Consider the following 24,923-nt stretch of genomic DNA (forward strand, 5'->3'; position numbering starts at 1 on the left):
TGTCCATGGAATTCTCCAGGCAAGAATACTGGAGTAGGTAGCCATTCCCTTCTCCAGGGGATCGTCCTGATCCAGGGATTGAACCTGGGTCTCCTGAACTGCAGGCAGACTCTTTAGTGTCTGAGCCACCAGGGAAACCCTTTGCTCTCTGCCTGCTCCTTAAATGTTGGCATTAGCCAGTGTCACATACTAACCATATGCGTCTTCACTGTATGTTTTCCCCAACTTTGACTGTTTCCATTCTTATAGCATCCCTTCCTCATGTGAGGGCAGATTCTATTTCTACATCTTTGGATCTAGCTTCTTTTCCTCTTAGGCCAGCTCCCTAATTCCATGTGCATTTTCCACAGGCATATGAGGCTCAATATATCCAAAACTGTATTCACAGTTTGACTTTATGAGCCTTAACTTTCCTTCTCTGACTACCACCTCAGTTGCATCAGTTGACTCAATCACCAATGCCAGACACTGGAATCATTCTCAAATTCTAACTTTCCCATTACCCTGTAGAGTCAATCACTCAAAAAATTCCTGTTGATTTGACCCACACAATATCTCTGAAATCTGTCCTTTCTCTTCTTTTTCTCTACCATTAGCTTAGTTCAGATTCATATCATTTCTTACCTGGATTACTGCCACAGGCTTCTAATGGGTCTCCTAGTTTTTTATCTTGATCCCTGCAATCCATTCTCCCCAGTGCTGTCAAACGTGAATCTTTCTGAAACAGAAATCTGATCATATCACTGCTCTGCTTAACTTCCCACAATGCCTCTTTATGACTTGCCCAAAGGAGCATCTCCTTGACTTAGCTCATAAAAATCTTTCTGGGCTGTCCCTTGCCTGCCTCTCCAGGCTTTCTTCTCACTATTTGCCCCTAATGCTCACTCTTTTATTTTAGGCACATCTGACCGCTTTCAACTCTTTAAACATGATAAGGTACTCTTGCCTCCAAGCTTCTGTACTGGTAATTCCCCCTTCCTGGAACCCTCTATCTTTGCTTATCTAGCTTACCTCTTCATACTTTCAAAAATGCAACTCAGATATCACCTACACAGGAAATCTCCTTTAAATAAAGCCTAAACAAAGCCCCTTATGATATGTGTTAAGTATTTCCATAATATCCTACTCTTAACTTCCATGTGTGTGTGTGCATACTCAGTTGCTTTAGTCATGTCCGACTCCTTGTGACCCTATGGACTGTAGCCTGTCAGGCTCCTCTATCCATGGGATTCTCCAGGCAAGAATGCTAGAGTGGGTTGCCATGCCTTCCTCCAGGGGATCTTCCTGACCCAGAGACTGAATCTGGGTTTCCTGCATTGCAGGTGGATTCTTTACCTCTGAGCCACCAAGGAAGCTCCAGCTCCTTAACTTATACATACATACATATATATGTGTGTGTGTGTGTGTGTATATATATATATATATATATATATATATATATATATATATATATATATATATATAAAATTAAAGTATAGCTGATTTACAATGTTGTGTAACTTTCTTATAGCACTTAACACGTTGTTTGGCAATGGTCTATTCACTTGTCTGTCTGTCTCTGAGTTCACTCAGAAGCAGATGCTGACATAGACTTTGAGTGTGAGTAGTTTATTATGAAGCTGAGTGCAGGCAACTTGGTAGGAGAGCAGAGAAATGAGTAAGGGGAGGAAAGAAAGCCAATAAAATGTGCATCATCATGCAAGTTACCAATTGGCAACATAAATCAGCTGAGGAACTCTGGGCATCAATGTGAAACACGGATCTCATAGTTTTTTCAAATGGAGAGTGAGGAGTTGGGTTACTTATGCACCAATATCCACCTGTCACTGGTTTGAGGGGACTGTTGCTAATGGTCTGAGGGTATTGGAGGGAAGTAGATAACTCTTGGATAACATCAGTCTGCTGTGTACACAAGCACTAAGCAAAAAGATGACATAGCCTGAGTCAGAAGTCAGGCTTGTGTGCATAGAAATGTAGGGCCTGATTGCACATGATACAGAAACTGACATCCCATGAAACCATCTCACCTAGTTGTGAAACAAACTACTTGAGAGCTAGGACCAGAAAACTGAATGCTTGATGTTATAATATTAACTTCTGCAATATCGCAGATGCAATAAAACTAAGTAAATATTGTAACCCATTTTTTTCTGACTTCAAATTCTGAATTCCTTTGCCTGCACCAAAGAGCCACCCATCCCGACACTAAATAGAAGAGAGTATGAAAACGAAGAATGTAAAGATAAGCTCACTCTATAAAACCGGTACACTGGTGCTTTAGGGATACTAAAATGTGCTTAGAAAAATTTCAGTTCAACTTAATTATGTGTAAAGAGCTAGGTTCTTCCCTGTGGGATCACAAGGATTAAGAGCGAGCTTCACCTTTGAGTATCTCACGATCATTAATGAGCATTTGTATTTATATATATGAGTGGGTAAATGTGTGTGTGTGATGGTAGAGTAGGCAGACATGCCAGTTCAAGAAAATTTTCAAGAAAAGGACGCACACTCTACAATCCAATTTTTTTATTTTTATCTTTTACTGCTTCACCATGGCCATAAACCCTTTTCTGGGATGAAATTGCTTATCAGGTTTAAGCCATAGTACAGCAAAAAGGGCAATCAATCAAGTGTCAAAAGCCGTGGATTCTATGCCTGACTTTGCATCAGGCTACTATGTGACTTTGGATTAATACTGATTTTCCTGGCCTCAGTCTCCTTATCCGCAGAATGGAGTGGTGGTGAAGGGACTTTATTATGTGAGGAACTCTTAAATTGCCTTCCAAACTTACAGCTGCCATGCCGTGCCTTAAAACAAGCTGTAAGTCAGGCAGCATCAAGTGAATATTTTTTCATTTCTTTTTTTCCAAATGAGTTTTGTGACAGTTTAGTATTTACTTTTTCAAAGAATCTTTGCATTTTCCTTGTAATGATTAAAAGTAACTCATTGATATTCCAAACAGGGCATTTGTTAAGCTTTTGTTTCACAATATGACCTCTTGCACATTAATAGTCAGAAAACTAAGACTTAAATAAATAGAAATTACTGTTTGTCCCAAGGATTAAAGGAGAACAAGTTTGTTATTGTCAAATAGTTTTCACAAAGAATATTAGAAGGCCATGCATAAGCTTTAAAATAGGACAGAACAAATTCAATTTTCCAGATTAAGGCCTCAGAACAGAAAGCTTTATGTATAAATAACATACATTTTAAAGGTGCATATACTAACTTATAATTAATTATGTATATATTTATATAAAATAATGGACATATATGTAAATAAATATTTACACAAGATGAATATTTTAGGGACTCAAATATGGCCTGTTATATTTGTCTGGCTTATTTCAGATCATTGAATAGTAATAAATGTCTAGTAGCCTCACAAAAATATTGATCATTGACAATTTTTTTTCTGGTATTAGAGGCATGTACTTAGTCATGTCTGACTCTTTGCAACCCCGTGGACTATAGCCTACCTGGCTCCTCTGTCCATAGAATTTTTCAGCTAAGAATACTGGAATGGGTTGCTATTTCCTACTCCAGGGAATCTTCCTGACCCAGGGATAGAACCCGTGTCTCTTGCATCTCCTGCTTTGGCAGGCAAATCATTTACCACTGGAGCCCCTTGGGACACCCTCTTGTATTAGGAATAACCCTTCCCCACCCCCAAAAAAAATCCTTTTAGGTAATAAGTTCACAACCTTTTAATTTCTCAGAATTTGGAGTTGAAAACAACTCAAAAAAAAAAAAAAAATAGAATTAGTTCCCAGAATAGCAGAGGGCATAAACGTGACTAGGAATATTGAAATTATTTATATATGTTATATATTTCATATATATTTTATATGCATTTTGATGTATGTATGTTATTAAAAGTGTATTAGAGGTGTTAAGATTGCTTTCACGTAAGCTTCAATGTTATGCAGATTCTGCCTCTGCAAACTGTTTTACAGTTTGCATTTGTTTCTCAGATATGCTCAATGACTATTATGTTTGAATTGTGTTTCTGTCTGGTAAACTGATGTGTAGGGTCCATCACCAGAAGCTGATATGTACTTTGGTTCCTTTGGTAGAGAGAACCCCATTTAGGAGAAGGAAAGTTTGGGAGAACGTAAAAATGGCTGCTGAGGTACTAATTTCTGCCTTGGACTCTAGAATTCTGTTTAAGCCTTAGGAGAGAAGATACAGACAGAAATCTAAGACAATCTTTTCAAATGCTGTTTCTTCTATTGAGAAGACCCCCTTCTCCAAAATTCATGATCCTTCATGTCTTAGGTAAAATTATGCATAATTCAGGTTTAAGCTCTTGCGGTCACTTCCTATAGGAAACATTCCCATACAGCCTTCCCAACTTCTGATCATAATAGGTATTTATATTACTCACAGGGCTTCCTGGGTAGCAGATGGTAAAGAATCTGTCTGCAATGCGGGAGATCTGGGTTCAATCCCTGTGTTAGGAAGATCCACTGGAGAAGGAAATGGCAACCCACTCCAGTGTTCTTGCCTGGAGAATCCCCAAGGGCAGAGGAGCCTGGTGGGCTACAGTCCATGGGGTTGCAAAGAGTTGGACATGACTGAGTGACTAAGCACAAGCTATTTCACTTTATAACTTCCCACACTTCTTCATAACTCTCATCACATTGATGACTGTTAGTGTCTTTCTCCTTGACAGCAGCAACCAGACTTATCTTATTCCCCGGTGTATTCTCAGAATCCAACAGGATGCTAAATTATGTTTGTTGAATGAGTGATAAATGGTCTAAACCTGGCCCGAAGAGAAAAGCCTATGAACTGAATATTTAATTAATCTTTGAACATTTCAAAAGTAAAGAGGTTGCTAATTTGTAAATCATTTTGATTTTGAATATTTTATAGTATTAGAAAGCAAAGGAAAATATAAAACAAGACCACCAGGAAATAAATTTTGCAACAATTTAACTGGCAAAAAGTAAAAGTTTGATAATGTCAGGTGTCAGATAGATTATAAATCAACATGATCTCAAACACATTGCTCATACAGACATATTGGAAGACAGGTTGGCATTCTCTCTTGTGGCCTGCAGTTCCACTCTTATGTACAGACCCAAGAGAAATACTTCCACATTTACCATAAAAGGCATTTATAAGTATGTCCATAAGAAGTGCTATGCATGATAGCAAAAGACTGGAAACAACCAAATGCTCGAATGTTCACTAATAGGGGAAAGAATAAATAAATAAATTAGAATATATTTATATAATGAAATATTAAACAGCATTAAAATAAACTCAGCAACATGCAAAAGCATGAATGAATTTCAATAATGAGATACTGACCAAAAAAAAAAAAAAAAAAATCCCAGATGACAACATGCTGAATAATATCCTTTATTGGTTAAAGGGTAAGATAAAGATATATAATTGAGGCTTATCTATGTACATAAGAATATAATTCTAAGAAACAAAAAAATTATAAAACAAGCCCCAAGATAGTTCTTACATCAGAGAGTGGACAAGGCAATCAGAGGTCATGGGGAATGTTTCAAATCTTAGGTTGGATACTGTGTTCACAGTTTTTCTATGATTGAATGAATGAATAAGTGCATGAATAGATGAATAAACCAACAAAAAAAATAAGCAAACAAGTAAGTGAATGAGGGACACGTATATATTAATACTATTATTCATAATCCACAATGTACTAAAGTTCGTGATGAACACCATTTTGTGCATCTGAAGTCCATTAACACTTAGAGTAAATTATGAGAGATGACTTGTTTTTAAACTTAAATCACCAAGATTTGATTATTTTTTAACAAAGACAAAGATCAACTATCAGTGTTTCAAATAAACAGAAAATTCCTGAAACATGATCTCACTCTATTCTTTTAGTTCATTCATTTATTTATTAAACCTCATTCTAGGAACATGTACTGATCATTACTATGCACTGGCAACTATGTTCAGTTTATTGCCATCAAGAACTTAATAAATTCAATCCCCAAGACACAAACTAAGGTTCAATTCCAGAGTCAGAATAAACTTGAAATTAATGCTTGAAAACCATGAAAAATGCTTCAAAAATAAAAGCAAAGCATATCTACTGTGGGAGAATTCTGAATGCTTTAAAAAGTGGAAACTCAAAGATTAAAATTAATCCTGGTTATCTGAGGAAACTTCTCAGGTTAAAGGACATCTGAACTGAGACTCAAAGAATCCGTGAAAGATATTCAGGGGAAAGGGAAAGTATTTCAGGTAAATAAACAGAAGGTAAGAACATCTGGAAGTGAGAGAATGACTCACTAAATAAGATAAAGTATCAGGTATGGGTGGGGGAGGGGGGGTGCTCCCAGGTGGTGCTAGAGGTAAAGAACTTGCCTGCCAGTGCAGGATACTTAAGAGATGCAGGTTCAACCCCTGGGTTGGAAAGATCCCCTGGAGGAGGGCATGTCAAGCCACTCCAGTAATCTTACCTGGAGAATCCCATGAACAGAGGAGCCTGGTGGGATACAGTCCAAAGGGTTGAAAAAAGTTGGATGGGACTGAAGTGACTTAGCACGCAGGCACACACAATCCTTTAAATATTGTCTCTGTCTCTTTGTATTGTCTCCTTCTGAAACTCCATCTAGATACATATGACCCCAATATCTTCCATATTCTTAAAACAATCTTTTCTATTTGACACCTCTGCTCCTTTGTGCTGGATTTTAGGTATTTTTCAAGTTCCTTCAAGGTTACATATGTTCTCTTCAGCTGTGAATCATCTTAATTTAATACCTTTATTGAGGTTTTTAATTTCAATTGATAATACTTTTGAGAATTTCTATGTTTTCAACTCTGGTTTTGATAGTCTAATTTTTGTTATGTTTCAATGCTAATTTTTGTTTATTTTTAAAAATGCTTATTTAAATTTTGTAGCTGGGAATTTCAGTATCAGAGGTTCCTGTGAAATCTACTTCTACTGTTGGTTGATTCTTCTGATGGTTTTTCTGGTGTTTTGTTTTCCTTTATGTTATTAACTTTGAATTGCAAATTCTTGTTCCAATGGCTGGGCCTTATCTGTAGAAATTCTGCAAGCCTTATATTAGAGCACATTTTTCCTGGGAATATCTATGTTTGCTTCCACTTGACATACTTGGGTTCTACTAACCTGAAATCATTTTTAGCGTGTAATTTGTCAGATCAAGTAGATAGTACAAATAATTCCAACTCTACTTGAGGGATGGCTTGCTTTTAATAAATTCTCAGGAGAAACTTCTGTTTTCATCTAAGTGTGCAACAAATATATGTTTCTTTGTTCCTCCCTTTGCTTTCAGGCAAATTTTTTTTTTTTTTCCTTCTAGTCCATACTTCCACATGGCCCCTTAAGGACTCTGTCTTCAATTCTAAACCCATAACTTGAGTGAGTCCAACACCATTGAAATACAAGTCTCTGGGTGACAGAAAATTCATACATGTAGTCAGGGTAGGTATGGTTTCATCACCCCCCTTATTTTCTTATTTTCAGCTTCTTTTATGAACTTGTGCCCCTAGAGATATCTCACTTTAATGGCAAACTCAGCTGTGTATTTTTGAAGATGATTATTATATTATTATTCAGTACCCCTAGATGTTTTATAGCAGAAAAATGTTGGGGTATCTAGTTAATCATGTGTTCAGATATGGCAGTTCTTTGTAAATAATCAGATACATGGAAATTCATTATACATATACTCCCACAGCTTAATTTATATTGTTGACTGCTAAACCTATGTTTTCCTAAACCACTGACTGCTGTTCCCAATTTCATCACAGTTACCTCAAACTCATTTTATTTAAAATAGTATGCCCTGGTGTCCTCTTTTCCCACTTCAGTTCTCCTATATCTGTTTTCTGCCTGACTTTCACATCTCATTCTCATAGCTAGGTCCACTAGAGCAAGCTCAGTTCTGCCACATTCTTTGTGGATATCTGACTAAGAATTCTTGTTTCAAGCAATCTAAGTGCCACTATCCAATGAAAATTAGAATTAAGCCCTACTTCCCAGTCTTATGATCAATAGGTCATTGCTAGTGAAAGAACATTAAAGATGCTCCTACCTGGTGAGTTAGGCTGAAACAGTGAATTAAGTTTTTTTTTTTTTTTTTTTTTTAGTATTCATTGGTAACACTGGGTGGGGATATATAGAGAGGGACCCCTTTACTTCAAAAAGGACCACTGATACTGACAAAGGGAGTGACAACAATGTGGGAAATGATAGCAATGTCACATTCTAGCAGCAATGTCACAAGGTCAAATCCCAAGGCAGAAAAGCAGCAGATTCAGGGTAATTGGTAGGGATGAGGTTAACACTAGTAGCTTTATCAGAATTTGAATGGCTGCCAAAGAAATCACATGAGATACTTGGGACTCTGCCTGAAGAAAGAGGGAGTTAAAATGCTTATATATTTAGAAATTATGTTGAATGGAAACTCAGAGTTATAGACCACATTTATTACTATCACGGACATTCTCTTTCAGGCTGGAATAATAAGTTATCTAAATATTACTCAAGTACACTTCAAGAGTAAAATTAGAGTATAAATAAATAGAATAACACAAGTAAGTCCTGTAAGAATATAGAGAGCTGGAGGTAAATGGTCTGTGGGTCCCTGAGAATAGAAAAAATTAATATATTTTGGCTATTTCAAGGTATGATATCAATAATTAAATTATATGTCTACAAAAAAACTTGGTTTGGGATTTCTGATTGTTGTTGTTTAGCCACTAAGTCATGTCCAACTCTTTTGTGACCCCATGGACTGTAGCTTGTCTGGATTCTCTGTCTATGGGATTTCCAAGGCAATAACACTGGAGCAAGTGGCCATTTCCTTCTCCAGGGCATCTTCCCTACCCAGGGATCAAACCCACTCTCTTAGTCTCCTACATTCTCAGACAGAATCTTTATCACTGAGCCCCCTGGGAAGCTCTTGTGATTTCTCACACTGAGATAATTTGAAATGGTTATTCAAGGTAGGATTTTCCTAAAATAACAGTATTCAGTTCAGTTCAGTCACTCGGTTATGTCCAACTCTTTGTGACCCATGGACTGCAACACACCAGGCCTCTCTGTCTATCACCAACTCCCAGAGTTTACTCAAACTCTTGTCCATTGAGTTGGTGATGCTATCCAACCATCTCATCCTCTGTTGTCCCCTTCTCCTCCTGCCTTCAATCTTTCCCAGCATTGGGGTCTTTTCAAATGAGTCAGTTCTTCACATTAGGTGGCCAAAGTATTGGAGTTTCAGCTTCAACATCAGTCCTTCCAATGAATATTCAGGACTGATTTCTTTTAGGATGGACTGGTCGGATCTCCTTGCAGTCCAAGGGACTCTTAAGAGTCTTCTCCAACACCACAGTCCAAAAGCATCGATTCTTCAGCACTCAGCTCACATCCACACATGACTACTGAAAAAACCATAGCTTTGACAAGATGGACCTTTGTTGGCACAGTAATGTCTCTGCTTTCTACTAAGCTGTCTAGGTTGGCCATAGCTTTTCTTCCAAGGAGCAAGCGCCTTTTAATTTCATGGCTGCAATCACCATCTGCAGTGATTTTGGAGCCCCCCAAAATAAAGTCTGTCACTGTTTCCACTGTTTCCCCATCTATTTTCCATAAACTGATGGGACCAGATGCCATGATCTTGCTTTTCTGAATGTTGAGTTTTAAGCCAACTTTTTCACTCTCCTCTTTCACTTTCATCAAAAGGCTCTTTAGAGATACCCTACATCTGCTGCTCAGTGCTAAGCGATGGCTGTGCAGCGCTGGAGCCACTGTGAGGAGATACCCCAGGTCCAAGGGCAAAGGAGAAGCTCCAGCAAGATGGTAGGAGGGGCGAAATTGCATTTAGAATCAAACCCCATACCTGCCAGAGATGCCCAGAGGGCTCAAACATACCTTGCATGCACCAGGATCCAGAGACCCCACAGAGACTGAGACAGAACAATGTTTGGATGTCTCCTGGGAAGGTTCGGGTCAGCAGTGGGCTGCTGAGGGGGCAGGGGCTCTGGGTGCAGTAGACCTGGGTATTGCATAAAAGCCCTCTTAAAGGAGGTCGCCATTAACCCACGATAGAGCTGCCAGAACTTATGCAGGACTGGGGAAAGAGACCCTTGGAGGGCACAAACAGAACCTTGTGCACCAGGACCCAGGAGAAAGGAGCAGTGACCCCACAAGAAGCTGACCCGGACTTGCCTGTGAGTGTCTGCGAGTCTCTGGTGGAGGTGTGGGTCGGCGGTGGCCTGCTGCAGGGTGGGGGGCACTGAGTGCATGGGACCTTTTGAAGGAGGTCCCCACTGTCTTCATTACCTCCACCATAGTTTGGCCTCAGGTCAAATAACAGGGAGGGAACACAGCCCCGCCCTTCAACAGAAAATTGGATTAAAGATTTACAGAGCATGGCCCTGTCCATCAGAACAAGACCCAGTTTTCCCCTCAGTCAGTCTCTCCCATCAGGAAGCTTCCATAAGCCTCTTATCCTTCTCCATCAGGGGGCAGACAGAATGAAAACCACAGTCACAGAAAGCTAACCAATCTGATCCCATGAACCACAGCCTTGTCTAACTCAATGAAACTATGAGCCATGCTGTGTAGGGCCACCCAAGATGGACGGGTCATGGTGGAGAGTTCTGACAAAACGTGGTCCACTGGAGAAGGGAATGGCAAACCGCTTCAGTATTCTTGCCTTGAGAACCCCATGAATAGTATGAAAAGGCAAAAAGATAGGACTCTGAAAGATGAACTGTCCAGGTTGGTAGATGCCAAATATGCTACTGGAGATCAGTGGAGAACTAACTCCAGAAAGGATGAAGAGATGGAGCCAAAGTAAAAACAACACCCAGTTTTGGATGTGACTGGTGACAGAAGTAAAGTCCAATGCTGTAAAAAGCAATGTGGTATAGGAACCTGGAATGCTCGGTCCACGAATCAAGGCAAATTGGTAGTGGTCAAACAGGAGATGGCAAGAGTGAACATTGACATTTTAGGAATCAGCAAACTAAAATGGACTGGAATGGGTGAATTTAATTCAAATGACCATTATATCTACTACTGTGGGCAGGGATCCCTTAGAAGAAATGGAGTAGCCATCATAGTCAACAAAAGAGTTGAAAAGCAGTACTTGGATGTAATCTCAAAAATGATAGAATGATCTCTGTTCGTTTCCAAGGCAAACCATTCAATATCACGGTAATCCAAGTCTATGCCCCAACCAATAATGCTGAAGAAGCTGAAATTGAACTGTTCTATGAAACCCTACAAGACTTTCTAGAACTAACATCCAAAAAAGATTTCCTTTTCATTATAGGGGACTGAAATGCAAAAGTAGCAAGTCAAGAAATACCTGGAGTAATGGGTAAATTTTCCCTTGGAGTACAGAATGAAGCAGGGCAAAGGCTAACAGAATTCTGCCAAGAAAATGCACTGGGCATAGCAGACACCCTCTTCCAACAACACAAGAGAAGACTCTACACATGGACATCACCAGATGGTCAATACCAAAATCAGATCGATTATATTCTTTGCAGCCAAAGATGGAGAAGCTCTATACAGTCAGCAAAAACAAGACCAGGAGCTGACTGTGGCTCAGATCATGAACTCTTTTATTGCCAAACTCAGACTTAAATTGAAGAAAGTAGGGAAAACCACTAGACCATTCAGGTATGACCTAAATCAAAACCCTTATGACTATACAGTGGAAGTGACAAGTAGATTCAAGGGTTAGATCTGATAGACAGAGTGCCTGATGAACCTGGAGGGAGGTTCATGACATTGTACAGGAGGCAGTGATCAAGATCATCCCCAAGAAAAAGAAATGCAAAAAGGCAAAATGGTTGTCTGAGGAGGCCTTACAAATAGCTGTGAAGAGAAGTGAAAAGCAAAGGAGAAAAGAGAAGAAATACCCATTTGAATGCAGAGTTCCAAAGAATAGCAAGGAGAGATAAGAAAGACTTCCTCAGTGATCAATGCAGAGAAATAGAGGAAAACAATAGAATGGGAAAGCCTAGAGATCTCTTCAAGAAAATTAGAGATACCAAGGGAACTTTTCATGCAAAGATGGGCACAATAAAGGACAGAAATATTATGGACTAAGAGAAGCAGAAGATATTAAGAAGAGGTGGCAAGATACACAGAAAACTATACAAAAAAGATCTTCACAACCCAGATAATCATGATGGTGTGATCACTCACCTAGAGCTGGACATCCTGGAATGCGAAGTCAAGTGGGCCTTAGGAAGCATCACTACGAACAAAGCTAGTGGAGGTGATGGACTTCCAGTTGAGCTATTTCAAATAAAAAAGATGATGCTGTGAAAGTGCTGCACTCAAAATGCCAGCAAATTTGGAAAACTCAGCAGTGGCCACAGGACTGAAAAAGATCAGTTTTCATTCCAATCCCAAAGAAAGGCAATGCCAAACAATGCTGAAACTACCGCACAATTGCACTCATCTCACACGCTAGCAAAGTAATTCTCAAAATTCTCCAATTCAGGCTTCAATAGTACATGAACTATGAACTTCCAGATGTTCAAGCTGGATTTAGAAAAGGTGGAGAAACCAGAGATCAAATTGCCAACATGTGCTGGATCATTGAAAAAGCAAGAGAGTTCCAGAAAAACATCTATTTCTGCTTTATTGACTATGCCAAAGCCTTTGACTGTGTGGATCACAGCAAATTGTGGAAAATTCTGAAAGAATGGGAATACCAGAGCACCTGACCTGCCTCCTGAGAAATCTCCATGCAGGTCAAGAAGAAACAGTTAGAACTGGGCATGGACCAACAGACTGGTTCCAATTCGGGAAAGGAGTACATCAAGGCTGTATATTGTCACCCTGCTTATTTAACTTATATGCAGAGTACATCATGAGAAATGTTGGACTGGATGAAGCACAAGCTGGAATCAAGATTGCCGGGAGAAATATCAATAGCTTCAGATATGCAGATGACACTACCCTTATGGCAGAAAGTGAAGAAGAACTAAACAGCCTCTTGAGGAAAATAACAGTATTAGGATAGACATAATTATTTTGTAGTCGTTTTCTGCCCAAAAACATTGTAGGTCATATCTGACCACAGCCACTGGGCAGATATAGCCTCATGAATTCCTTCAATTGCATAATGGCTAAAGTTTAAAATGGGAAAAGAACCAGACATTGGTTTACACAGGTAATGGCTACCAAAAGAAATTATCACCTTAGTTAAAAAATAATGAGCTCTGGCTTTGATTTCAGGAGGAAATATATAACATACTGAATGTTTTTCAAAAAACTCATAAGAAGGAATTTCTTGAACAATAATGTCATTTTCCTACCAAGAGAAGGCAGTCTTAGGACTTCAGTCGTATAATGGGAACATGTGATGTGGCTACAAGCTACTTAAAATACTTTGTGAGACCATGTTTTTAAAATGTGTTCACATAATGTCAATTAAAAATTATATACCTTGGAGAGTTACTAATCAACGAGCATAAAGCTTCAGTTAAGAAACAGAATAGGTGCTAGAGATCTTCTGTACAACATTGCTGTAGTCAATAGTGCTGCATCGTACTCTTAAATTTTGTTGAGAACTAATTTCATGCTACGTGTTCATGTAGCCAAAAAAAAGTGGGAATTTACATGCCAGAATATTGTCATTGGTTATTGTTTTAATGATAGGTTTAATTTCCTTCTAATTCCTCTGCATTTTCTAAATTGTTGACAATGTTCGTGTATTCATACATATAATGTATCCCTGTATGTAACACTATAATGTGTCTTCATTTCTATAATATACATGTATTACTTTCACAAAGTAAATATAAATGTATGTGAAAAATAAAAACATGTTCTTGATTCAGATATTAGAATTGTGCAAAACTCTTCTAAAATATGACTTAAAAGTTGGTTTTATTTTAAAATCTTGAATGGTACACTGTTACTTATGCATTAGAATGCATAAATATTGTAAGATATGAAGTGAAAAGACCTTTATATTTGATCATGTTAAGTGACAGTTCCATTTTTATCTTTTTTTTTTTCTGATTTTTTTTTTTTTTATTAGTTGGAGGCTAATTACTTCACAACATTTCAGTGGGTTTTGTCACACATTGATATGAATCAGCCATCCCGATCCCCCCTCCCACCTCCCTCTCCACCTGATTCCTCTGGGTCTTCCCAGTACACCAGGCCCGAGCACTTGTCTCATGCATCCCACCTGGGCTGGTGATCTGTTTCACTATAGATAATATACATGCTGTTCTCTTGAAACATCCCACCCTCACCTTCTCCCACAGAGTCCAAAAGTCTGTTCTGTATTTCTGTGTCTCTTTTTGCATATAGGGTTATCGTTACCATCTTTCTAAATTCCATATATATGTGTTAGTATGCTGTAATGTTCTTTATCTTTCTGGCTTACTTCACTCTGTATAATGGGCTCCAGTTTCATCCATCTCATTAGAACCGATTCAAATGAATTCTTTTTAACGGCTGAGTAATATTCCATGGTGTATATGTACCACAGCTTCCTTATCCATTCATCTGCTGATGGGCATCTAGGTTGCTTCCATGTCCTGGCTATTATAAACAGTGCTGCGATGAACATTGGGGTGCACGTGTCTCTTTCAGATCTGGTTTCCTCAGTGTGTATGCCCAGAAGTGGGATTGCTGGGTCATATGGCAGTTCTATTTCCAGTTTTTTAAGGAATCTCCACCCTGTTTTCCATAGCGGCTGTACTAGTTTGCATTCCCACCAACAGTGTAAGAGGGTTCCCTTTTCTCCACACCCTCTCCAGCATTTATTGCTTATAGACTTTTGGATAGCAGCCATCCTGACTGACGTGTAATGGTACCTCATTGTGGTTTTGATTTGCATTTCTCTGATAATCAGTGATGTTGAGCATCTTTTCATGTGTATGTTAGCCATCTGTATGTCTTCTTTGGAGAAATGTCTGTTTAGTTCTTTGGCCCATTTTTTGATTGGGTCATTTATTTTTCTGGAATTGAGCTGCAGGAGTTGCTTGTATATTTTTGAGATTAATCCTTTGTCTGTTTCTTCATTTGCTATTATTTTCTCCCAATCTGAGGGCTGTCTTTTCACCTTACTTATAGTTTCCTTTGTAGTGCAAAAGCTTTTAAGTTTCATTAGGTCCCATTTGTTTAGTTTTGCTTTTATTTCCAATATTCTGGGGGGCGGGTCATGGAGGATCTTGCTGTGATTTATGTCGGAGAGTGTTTTGCCTATGTTCTCCTCTACATTTAGATCTTTACATTTAGATCTTTAATCCATTTTGAGTTTATTTTTGTGTATGGTGTTAGAAAGTGTTCTAGTTTCATTCTTTTACAAGTGGTTGACCAGTTTTCCCAGCACCACTTGTTAAAGAGGTTGTCTTTTTTCCATTGAATATCCTTGCCTCCTTTGTCAAAGATAAGGTGTCCATAGGTTCGTGGATTTATCTCTGGGCTTTCTATTCTGTTCCATTGATCTATATTTCTGTCTTTGTGCCAGTACCATACTGTCTTGATGACTGTGGCTTTGTAGTAGAGTCTGAAGTCAGGCAGGTTGATTCCTCCAGTTCCATTCTTCTTTCTCAAGATTACTTTGGCTATTCAAGGTTTTTTGTATTTCCATACAAATTGTGAAATTATTTGTTCTAGTTCTGTGAAAAATACTGTTGGTAGCTTGATAGGGATTGCATTGAATCTATAGATTGCTTTGGGTAGAATAGCCATTTTGATAATATTGATTCTTCCAATCCATGAACACGGTATGTTTCTCCATCTGTTTGTGTCCTCTTTGATTTCTTTCATCAGTGTTTTATAGTTTTCTATGTATAGGTCTTTTGTTTCTTTAGGTAGATACACTCCTAAGTATTTTATTCTTTTTGTTGCAATGGTGAATGGTATTGTTTCTTAATTTCTCTTTCTGTTTTTTCATTGTTAGTATATAGGAATGCAAGGGATTTCTGTGTGTTAATTTTATATCCTGCAACTTTACTATATTCATTGATTAGCTCTAGTAATTTTCTGGAAGAGTCTTTAGGGTTTTCTATGTAGAGGATCATGTCATCTGCAAACAGTGAGAGTTTCACTTCTTCTTTTCCTATCTGGATTCCTTTTACTTCTTTTCCTGTTCTGATTGCTGTGGCCAGAACTTCCAACACTATGTTGAATAGTAGTGGTGAGAGTGGGCACCCTTGTCTTGTTCCTGATTTCAGGGGAAATGCTTTCAATTTTTCACCATGGAGGGTGATGCTTGCTGTGGGTTTGTCATAGATAGCTTTTATTATGTTGAGGTATGTTCCTTCTATTCCTGCTTTCTGGAGAGTTTTAATCATAAATGAGTGTTGAATTTTGTCAAAGGCTTTCTCTGCATCTATTGAGATAATCATATGGTTTTTATCTTTCAGTTTGTTAATGTGGTGTATTACATTGATTGATTTGAGAATATTAAAGAATCCTTGCATTCCTGGGATAAAGCCCACTTGGTCATGGTGTATGATTTTTTTAATATGTTGTTGGATTCTGTTTGCTAGAATTTTGTTAAGGATTTTTGCATCTATGTTCATCAGTGATATTGGCCTGTAGTTTTCTTTTTTTGTGGCATCTTTGTCTGGTTTTGGAATTAGGGTGATGGTGGCCTCATAGAATGAGTTTGGAAGTTTACCTTCCTCTGCAATTTTCTGAAAGAGTTTGAGTAAGATAGGTGTTAGCTCTTCTCTAAATTTTTGGTAGAATTCAGCTGTGAAGCCATCTGGTCCTGGGCTTTTGTTTGCTGGAAGATTTTTGATTACAGTTTCGATTTCCTTGCTTGTGATGGGTCTGTTAAGATCTTCTATTTCTTCCTGGTTCAGTTTTGTAAAGTTATACTTTTCTAAGAATTTGTCCATTTCATCCAAGTTGTCCATTTTATTGGCATAGAGCTGCTGGTAGTAGTCTCTTATGATCCTTTGTATTTCAGTGTTGTCTGTTGTGATCAAAAATTATTAAAAATTCAAACATATGGAGGCTAAATAACACGCTTCTGAATAACCAACAAATCATAGAAGAAATAAAAAAAGAAATAAAAATATGTATAGAAATGAATGAAAATGAAAACACAACAACCCAAAACCTATGGGACACTGTAAAAGCAGTACTAAGGGGAAGGTTCATAGCATTACAGGCTTACATCAAGAAACAAGAAAAAAGTAATATAAATAACCTAACTCTACACCTAAAGTAATTAGAGAAGGAAAAAATGAAGAACCCCAGGGTTAGCAGAAGGAAAGAAATCTTAAAAATTAGGGCAGAAATAAATGCAAAAGAAACTAAAGAGACCATAGCAAAAGAAAAACTGTATGTAAGATGATAATTTCAAGATACTCGTGAGGCTTCCAAGTGAAGATATAATGATATTTGAGAGAAAAGGAAAAGAAAAACACTATTGGAAAAATAAAATCTGTCAAGATGCAAGAAACCACTTTTAAAGTTGGTGGTAGCCTAATACACCATTCCTCTGGCCTACATAAATGCGAAAACCACAAATATTTTACTAAGCTGGAAATTAAAACAAAGGTAGGCTAAAGAGTCATTTTATCTTGAGATTTAATGCCAAGTACACACTAAGCATTGAGTCTCTTCTCCCTGCTATATTTCTATAAAATGCCTCACCCTTTATCTGTTTTTTTTTTTTTTTTTATTTTTTTTTTTATGATTCCCCTATCCACCAGCTCAGCCACACCACAATTCTTGAGCTTCAAAGTACATCAGAATTATTTGCAGAGTTTGTTAATAATCTAGACTTAGGACCCAGTCCAGAGAGACTCTGCAACTGGGGGCAAGTATTACAGTTTAAAGAATTTTTTCCAGAAGATTCTGATAAATCCATTATTTTTCAAATCAGTCATTCATTCAACAAACATTCGTTAAGCCTTGAATATGTACTATAGCATTGAGCAATAAATAAAGCAGATAAAAGTCCTTGATTTTTCCTTGGGGTGGTGGTAGAGGAAGAAGTGATCATTAAAAATATATAAATACAAAAAGAACACTGTATTTGAAAATTCTAAGTGTAATGGTACAAATGAAAGCCATATTGCCTTGTGTTCAAGTTCTTCCACACAGAATATTATTTTGTCATCATTGGGTGGGTCCTGAATGAGAATTTTATATTCTCATTCAGCAAGTACAAAAGTCACTATCACAATATTCAACGAATGCAAAGTGCAAAGACTTACTTTTCTTTGTTTCTCTATGCCTGAAATAAACTTACTTCTCAGGGCTCCATTTCTCCCACTGACCTAAAAATGAATTTTGTCAATTCCTGATCCGTTTGGGAACTTTCATTTCCAATGAAGCCTCTCATTCAGGACCCTCCTCTCCCTCTTCTCTATCCTTAAGCTCTGCAGCAAGGTTTTCCTATCATCCTGGCAAAAATGGAGAGCAATGTTCCTGTTGGTTGCCCTTGGGTTAGGCTGCCTGCTTGTGAAATTTATGTACTTTGCACCAGGGAAGCTGAGTAGAGAGCTCACTTTCCCTCCCTGCTGGCCGGACTCTCGCTTCCGCTGATCATGTTCACCCCAAACCTTACCGTAGCAAGGCCATGGGGCATCCCCTGAGTCTGTTTTAACCACCATCTGTGCCTCTGGGCAAGTGGGAATTTCTGTTAAACCCCTCCCTCAGGGCAAGCATTCTTAATAAGAAAAAGTATGGAGGTGATCATTTAACCACAAAATAGGAAAGAATAATTCTTAGAGGATACTTTTTAAAGAACATCTTAATAAATTGTCTGAATCAGCGATATTGATGCTTGGGATAGTCTCTGGGGTATTTCATAAAGTAGGCCAAGCTCTCCTTTGTGAAGAGAACTCATGCAAGTTTGGTGCTCTTCGTGAAACACTGCTATTATATCATTATCTTTGAGGTGAAAAGTAAGTCTTTACCCCTTGCATAGCATTTCCCAGTGTTGTTGGAGATAGTCTAATAGTCTAAAGTGTGTTTTATGTTGCAACTATGAATAATTTTTGGACCTTATTCAAAAAAAGAGAAAAAGAAAAATCAGTGTTATCCAGGGTTGGTCAAAAAATTCATTCAGGTCTTTCATAAGAACGTACAGAAAAATTTGAAGGAAACTTTTGGCCAATCTAGTATTTTTAAAATCAATCAGTAAGTACAGATTATATTCTATTGTAAATAGATAAAATTATTATGTCTATTATTTCTCTTATAATGAATATATTTAATAAAGTATAATGGGGAAATATGAACTGATTAGATATATGTTAAATCAAATCATTTTAAGCCAGACAGGCTGCTTTTATTTCCATCAGTTTGATTATTTTTAAATCTGAGCTGAGAGTTCTGAAAGGTTTATGCTCATAAGCAGTTGCCTGAATTGAAAGTTTGCCTGTGAGTAGTTATAATTCGTATTTGTATTTTTGAAAGCCCTTCATAAAAATAAAGTAATATTAGTTACTAACGACCTAACTTAGTGGTTCTAGAGTCTTGGGATACCTGTGAGGCTTCCTCAGTGGCTGAGCAGCTAAAGAATCCAAGGCAGTGAGGAAGACACAGGAGACTTGGGTTCATTCCCTGGATCGGAAAGATCCCCTAGAGAAGGGAATGGCATGAAATGTGATGATATTGCTTTGATGGTTAAAGGCATCACACATATATTCTAGTATTTTAAAGCTTCTCTTTTAATTTCTAGTATAGTAAATATTGATGGGTACATTCTATATAAGCAAAAACTGTTAAGAGATTCTCATTAATTTTAACAGTTTAAAACTTGGTCAAAATGTTTGAGAACTGATGAACCTAATTTATTGAGTTGACATATCTTCTCCCCTTAAATTAACAGAGACCATATATTTTCTTTGGAGCTTGTAAACTCAAGGCTTATTTTTGTCATCATTGTTTGCTTCTTTTTCATTCTTTCCCATTCCATGTCTCTTCTAGACCATATCTTTTTTTTTTTTTTCCAGTTTTTCTCCTGCTGCACAGTGCTTCCAAATAAAAAAGTGGGATCTCGGGAAGAAGGTTTTTTTTTTTTTGAGGAAGAAAATATACTAGTTAAAAAGAGTTTTTAAAGGTGCTGAATTATTGAAACAGAAATTTGGTCTTCCTGGGTGGCTCAGTGGTAAAGAATCTGCCTGCAGTGCTGGGGACCCAGGTTCAATCCCTGGATTGAGAAGATTCCCTGGAGAAGGGAATGGCAACTCACTCCAGTATTCTTGCCTGGAGAATCCGATGGGCAGAGGAAACTGGGGGCGCTACAGTCCGTGGGGGTTACAAATAGTTGGACACAACTGAGTGACTAACACTTTGACAATCTTGATATGTACAAGTTTGGAAATTGTATCAGGTGAGATATTAAACAGTATTCAGAAGAACTCACAGTAGTGTCAGAGGCACAGATAACAAATTCTCTCACATTTCACTCAAGGTGTACAAAGGAATCAAGGGGATTACAAAAATGGGGGAAAGATGTCTTTGAGGAATGCTGTGCTACAAATCCCAGACTTCACCCTTCACCTCCAGCCAAGAGAGAGCACCTTAAAAAGACCACTAGAAGCCTAATCTGAAACTCTGCATTTTAAAGAGGATGTAATTAATGACATCTGACCTTCATAAGATAAATCTGGAAGGCCTGAGATTGACAAACCACTGCTGTCCTGGAGGGTAGACTAAAGCAGAGATGTTCAAGGTGGAGATAAACCTTCATACCTGGGGAAGAATGTGTGAGTGATTCTACTGGACCCTACATGAACATGTGTATGTCATATACATGATTTATTATACTATGATATGGTATATCATGGAGAAAACAAATATTGAGGATGCAGATTGAGTTTCACTGAGGGAAGCTTACTTCACTTGGGCAGAAGTCAATTTTGAGAAGATAATATTTCAGTTAAACTATGAATAACAAGGATTGAGCTAAACAATGATCAAGGCAAAGAACATTCTAAACAGAATGAACAGCCAGACTATGAATGGGTTCTGCATTCTCAAAGAAAAGAAATTCACTGAGCCTAGAACCTAAGCTGGCTTGTTCAAGATGATATTGGAAATGAGGGCAGGGACCTGATGATGCAGGGTTTTATGAGCCAAAGTAAGACTGACACAGCTCTGCTGATGTATTCTTCATGTTACAATAATGTTTCAAACCCTCAATAAATCTGAGGTTCCATATTCATTTTTGTCTTAGAGTTTTCAAGCAAAGTCATGGAAGCTCTCATCTGGTGAATTTGGGGGAAGGCTGAGTGTGTCAGCCTCTTAAGTTTTATTAATGTCTGACTAATACCATAAGTCCTCTAATGGTATAAAACATTAATTTTAGCAAAGGCTGTATTCACTACATGAATGTGGCAAATAGCAGTAGAGATTTGGGGCTGGGTGTTGTAATTCTTACTCTATTTTTGTTTCCCTGAGCACCGTATTATCTCTTGATTTAAGTAATGTTTCTATTCAAAAGTATCCAGTACATTTGGCCAGTCCATCCAATTTAGAAAAATTAATCCAAGTCAATCAATTTCCTCGGTAATATCATCATTATAACTTTACTTTTTATATTGAATTTCTTCTATATAATATTCTTAAAGGATTTGAAAAATTCTTTAGTTGGTATTATTTTAACCAATCAAAAAATATCTATCTATTCTTTAAGGTGATGTTGCTCCTGCTTCTGCTGCTAAGTCACTTCAGTTGTATCTGACTCTGTGCGACCCCATAGACGGCAGTCCACCAGGCTCCCCTGTCCCTGGGATTCTCCAGGCAAGAACACTGGAGTGGGTTGCCATTTCTTTCTTAAGATGATGTTAAATATATATAATATATATTAAAATATATATTAAAACTAAAGTAATTTATTATAATGATAGAAAGATCAAAGATACTATAGCTAATAAAGGAGGGCTTCCCTAATAGCTCAGCAGGTAAAGAATCTGACTGCAATGCAGGAAATGTGGGTTCGAGCCCTGGGTCAGGGTAGAGAAGGAAATGGCAACCCATTTCAGTAGTCCTGCCTAGAAAATTCCATGGACAGAGAAGCTTGGTGAGCTACAATCTAAAGCGTTGCAGAGTCAGACATGACTGAGTGGCTAAATACATACACACATAGCTAGTGAAACCTGTAGAATTTGATAGAGAGACAATGGAACATCTTCCTTGAGAATCAAAAATTTGAACTTGGCCGTGAAGGAATGATAGGAGTTGAATAGAAGATTGTGAAATGGATGAAGTATGTGAGCATGAGTTGACATAAAGGTGAAAATGAAACTACATGAAACTTATTTTAAAGCAACACTGAGAATATCAGTTTGGAAAGAAGAATATATTGGTGAAAAGAATTTTGAGGAATAAAAACATTGGAAAGGGTATTTCAGGCAAAAACAAGTCATCTTCCCAGCTTTAACTGTGGATGTGACAGAACATTTAGAAGTTACTATAAGTAAATATTTTGGACCTGCTGGAAATTCATCTTTTTTAGTAATATGTCAGTCACCATGAACAGCCTTTAAAATGCTCAATCAAGATTTTCCATTTACTTGTGACCTTTCTGAGAAACATGTTCACAAAATAACATTTAAAACATTATGGACCATACTGCCAGACTGGCAAAATTTCATGGGATGATCATTTCAGCCCAACCATTATAAAGTAATGATTCAGCTTTGGAATTCACTAGAATTATTTATGAATGCCACAGATATTAACACCTGATCTCACGGTATTTCATCATTAAGTGTCACATAAGGAGAAAAATGAGGTTGAAAAATCTTGTTTTCTTTAAAGTCAACATACATCTCTTTAAACTAACATTGGTAAGTTGATAGAAAACTCTATTAAGTAGTCACAAATTACAAGAAAATGATACTTTTAAATTTAGGATACAACTCTCAGAGCTATATTTGAAGGGGCAATCACACACAGCTGTGTCTTGCCTCAGTTCTTGGCATCACAGAATTTAAGCACTATTGTGTCTTCTAATATTCCTGCTGAAAATTAGTTTCTCTTATTTTGTCTTATGAAGAACATTAATGTTGCCACCAGTTTTGCTCTCCTTCAACTCTTTATACTTTCAACAGAATAGTCTTTCTAAAATTTGAAGAAAATGTAAATCTATTATACTCTATCTTGTTTAAAATCTTCCAATGATTCTTTATTCTTTTCAGGATAAAGGTTAGACTGATCATGGCAAAAAAGATCACCTCACCAGCTTTCAGATTACAGCTTATTTATTACATCCTCAGGGAGGCTTTCCCCCATCTCTTCAACCAGGTCAATATAGCACCCTGCATTTTTCAACTTCAGCGTTTATCACAACTGTAAATGTACAGCTGTGGCCATTATTGATAAAATGTCTGTCTTCTTCTCTAGACTGCAAGTTCCATGAAAGCAGGAAAAAAAACACGTTTTTCAAACCATTCCATCCTCAGCTACTACCACAGCTCTTGATGAACTGAAGGAACTCCATACATATTAATATTGTTATTAATATTGTTGACATTTCATGAGCCTATGATGTGTGCAAAAGCTATACAGTCATTACCTGCTACATTCACAGAATCATAGTGTGTTTGAAAAGAAAAGTACTTTTGAAACCCTTTATTTTAAATCTCTCACTAGTTAGGGAAATTAAAACCTAGAAACCAAATGACTTGCCTGAGATTGTGCAGTTAATTACCATGACAGCGCTGGCCTGAGAATCTAGGTTTTCACTACTACTCTGAACTCTTTATTATGTTGCAACTTATCTCTTCCAAGCTCTTCATTCCCTAAGTGCAAGCTAAAAGCCAGAATCAGAGAGTTAGTGCAGAGTTGGGTGGCTTCAGTGTCTCCTCTCTGCTTTATACTCAGGGACCATCAAGCAAATATTTGAATGTCAGTGGTTTGGTAAAGGTGTTTTTTGGCTTAATCACTTCATAGTTCCAGAAATTCTTACTGTCTGCTCTCTTTGTCTAGTCATTCCTAATGCACATATATCATGGTCTTAGAAAAACTAGGAAAATAAGTCTGAATAGAACAGGGAAATATCCATACTTTCAGCCAAAGAAGTCAACAATCAGGTCCAGTAATGGTAATCACAGTCCAGTTCTGAACACGTACAAAGAAGAATAACCATACATGAGAACTTGGACCCATTAATTCACATCTTCAGCTTTAAGTTTATCCATCTCTAAATCCATTGATGCTTTGATTCTGAAAATGATTTAAGAAATAAACTTCCTCATCATTGCTTTTTTTTTTTTAACTTCCCTTTTTTCTGGTCTCAATTTCCATAAATTGTTGCTTCTTAATTATAGCAGTGGAGCTCAGTGTGAACAAAACACCACTCAATGAGTTCCCCATTCATCATGATGTCCCATTACTGTGAGGGTCAGATCACCTAATGTCTTTGCTCCCTTGGGTAGCTCGGGGTTACCCCTAGGTAGTCAGGTAGAGTAGCAGGTTGGCCATTTAATCGCCCCCCATTCTCCATTTCACTCCTTTTCTTGTGAACACAAAGGAACTTTAAGCGATCTGTCTGCGGCATTGAAATGCCAACCTTAGTTGGTACTTTGAAAACTCAAAGCCTTTTACAAGATGAATAGCAAACTGTGGATGACAGCTCCTGTGGAGCCATTATTGAATTGCAGCCCTGATGACTGCATTACTTTGGATTTAGATAAAAGACTCCATACAAGACAAATGGTGGGAGGACATCAAACAAGACTGTGTCCATACAGTGACAGAAGCAATCAGATTGAAGAAGCTGTTGATTTCCCCAAGGCTCCATACTATATCTTCCTCAGTAATTTATATTAAGGAAGTAAATTTTGTATATTCATCTTCTGTTTATATTTTTCTTTAAAAATATGAATGTCCAGTTGTCACATCGAAGTCTCACTTCTATTCTTGCCTGGAAGAGAAATATCGATATAGGAACGTGTTAATTATTTTGTATTGCGTTTTATTTAACCACAA

The sequence above is a fragment of the Dama dama genome, chromosome 17 (genome assembly GCF_033118175.1).
Source record: "Dama dama isolate Ldn47 chromosome 17, ASM3311817v1, whole genome shotgun sequence".
NCBI classification, from domain to species: Eukaryota; Metazoa; Chordata; class Mammalia; order Artiodactyla; family Cervidae; genus Dama; species Dama dama.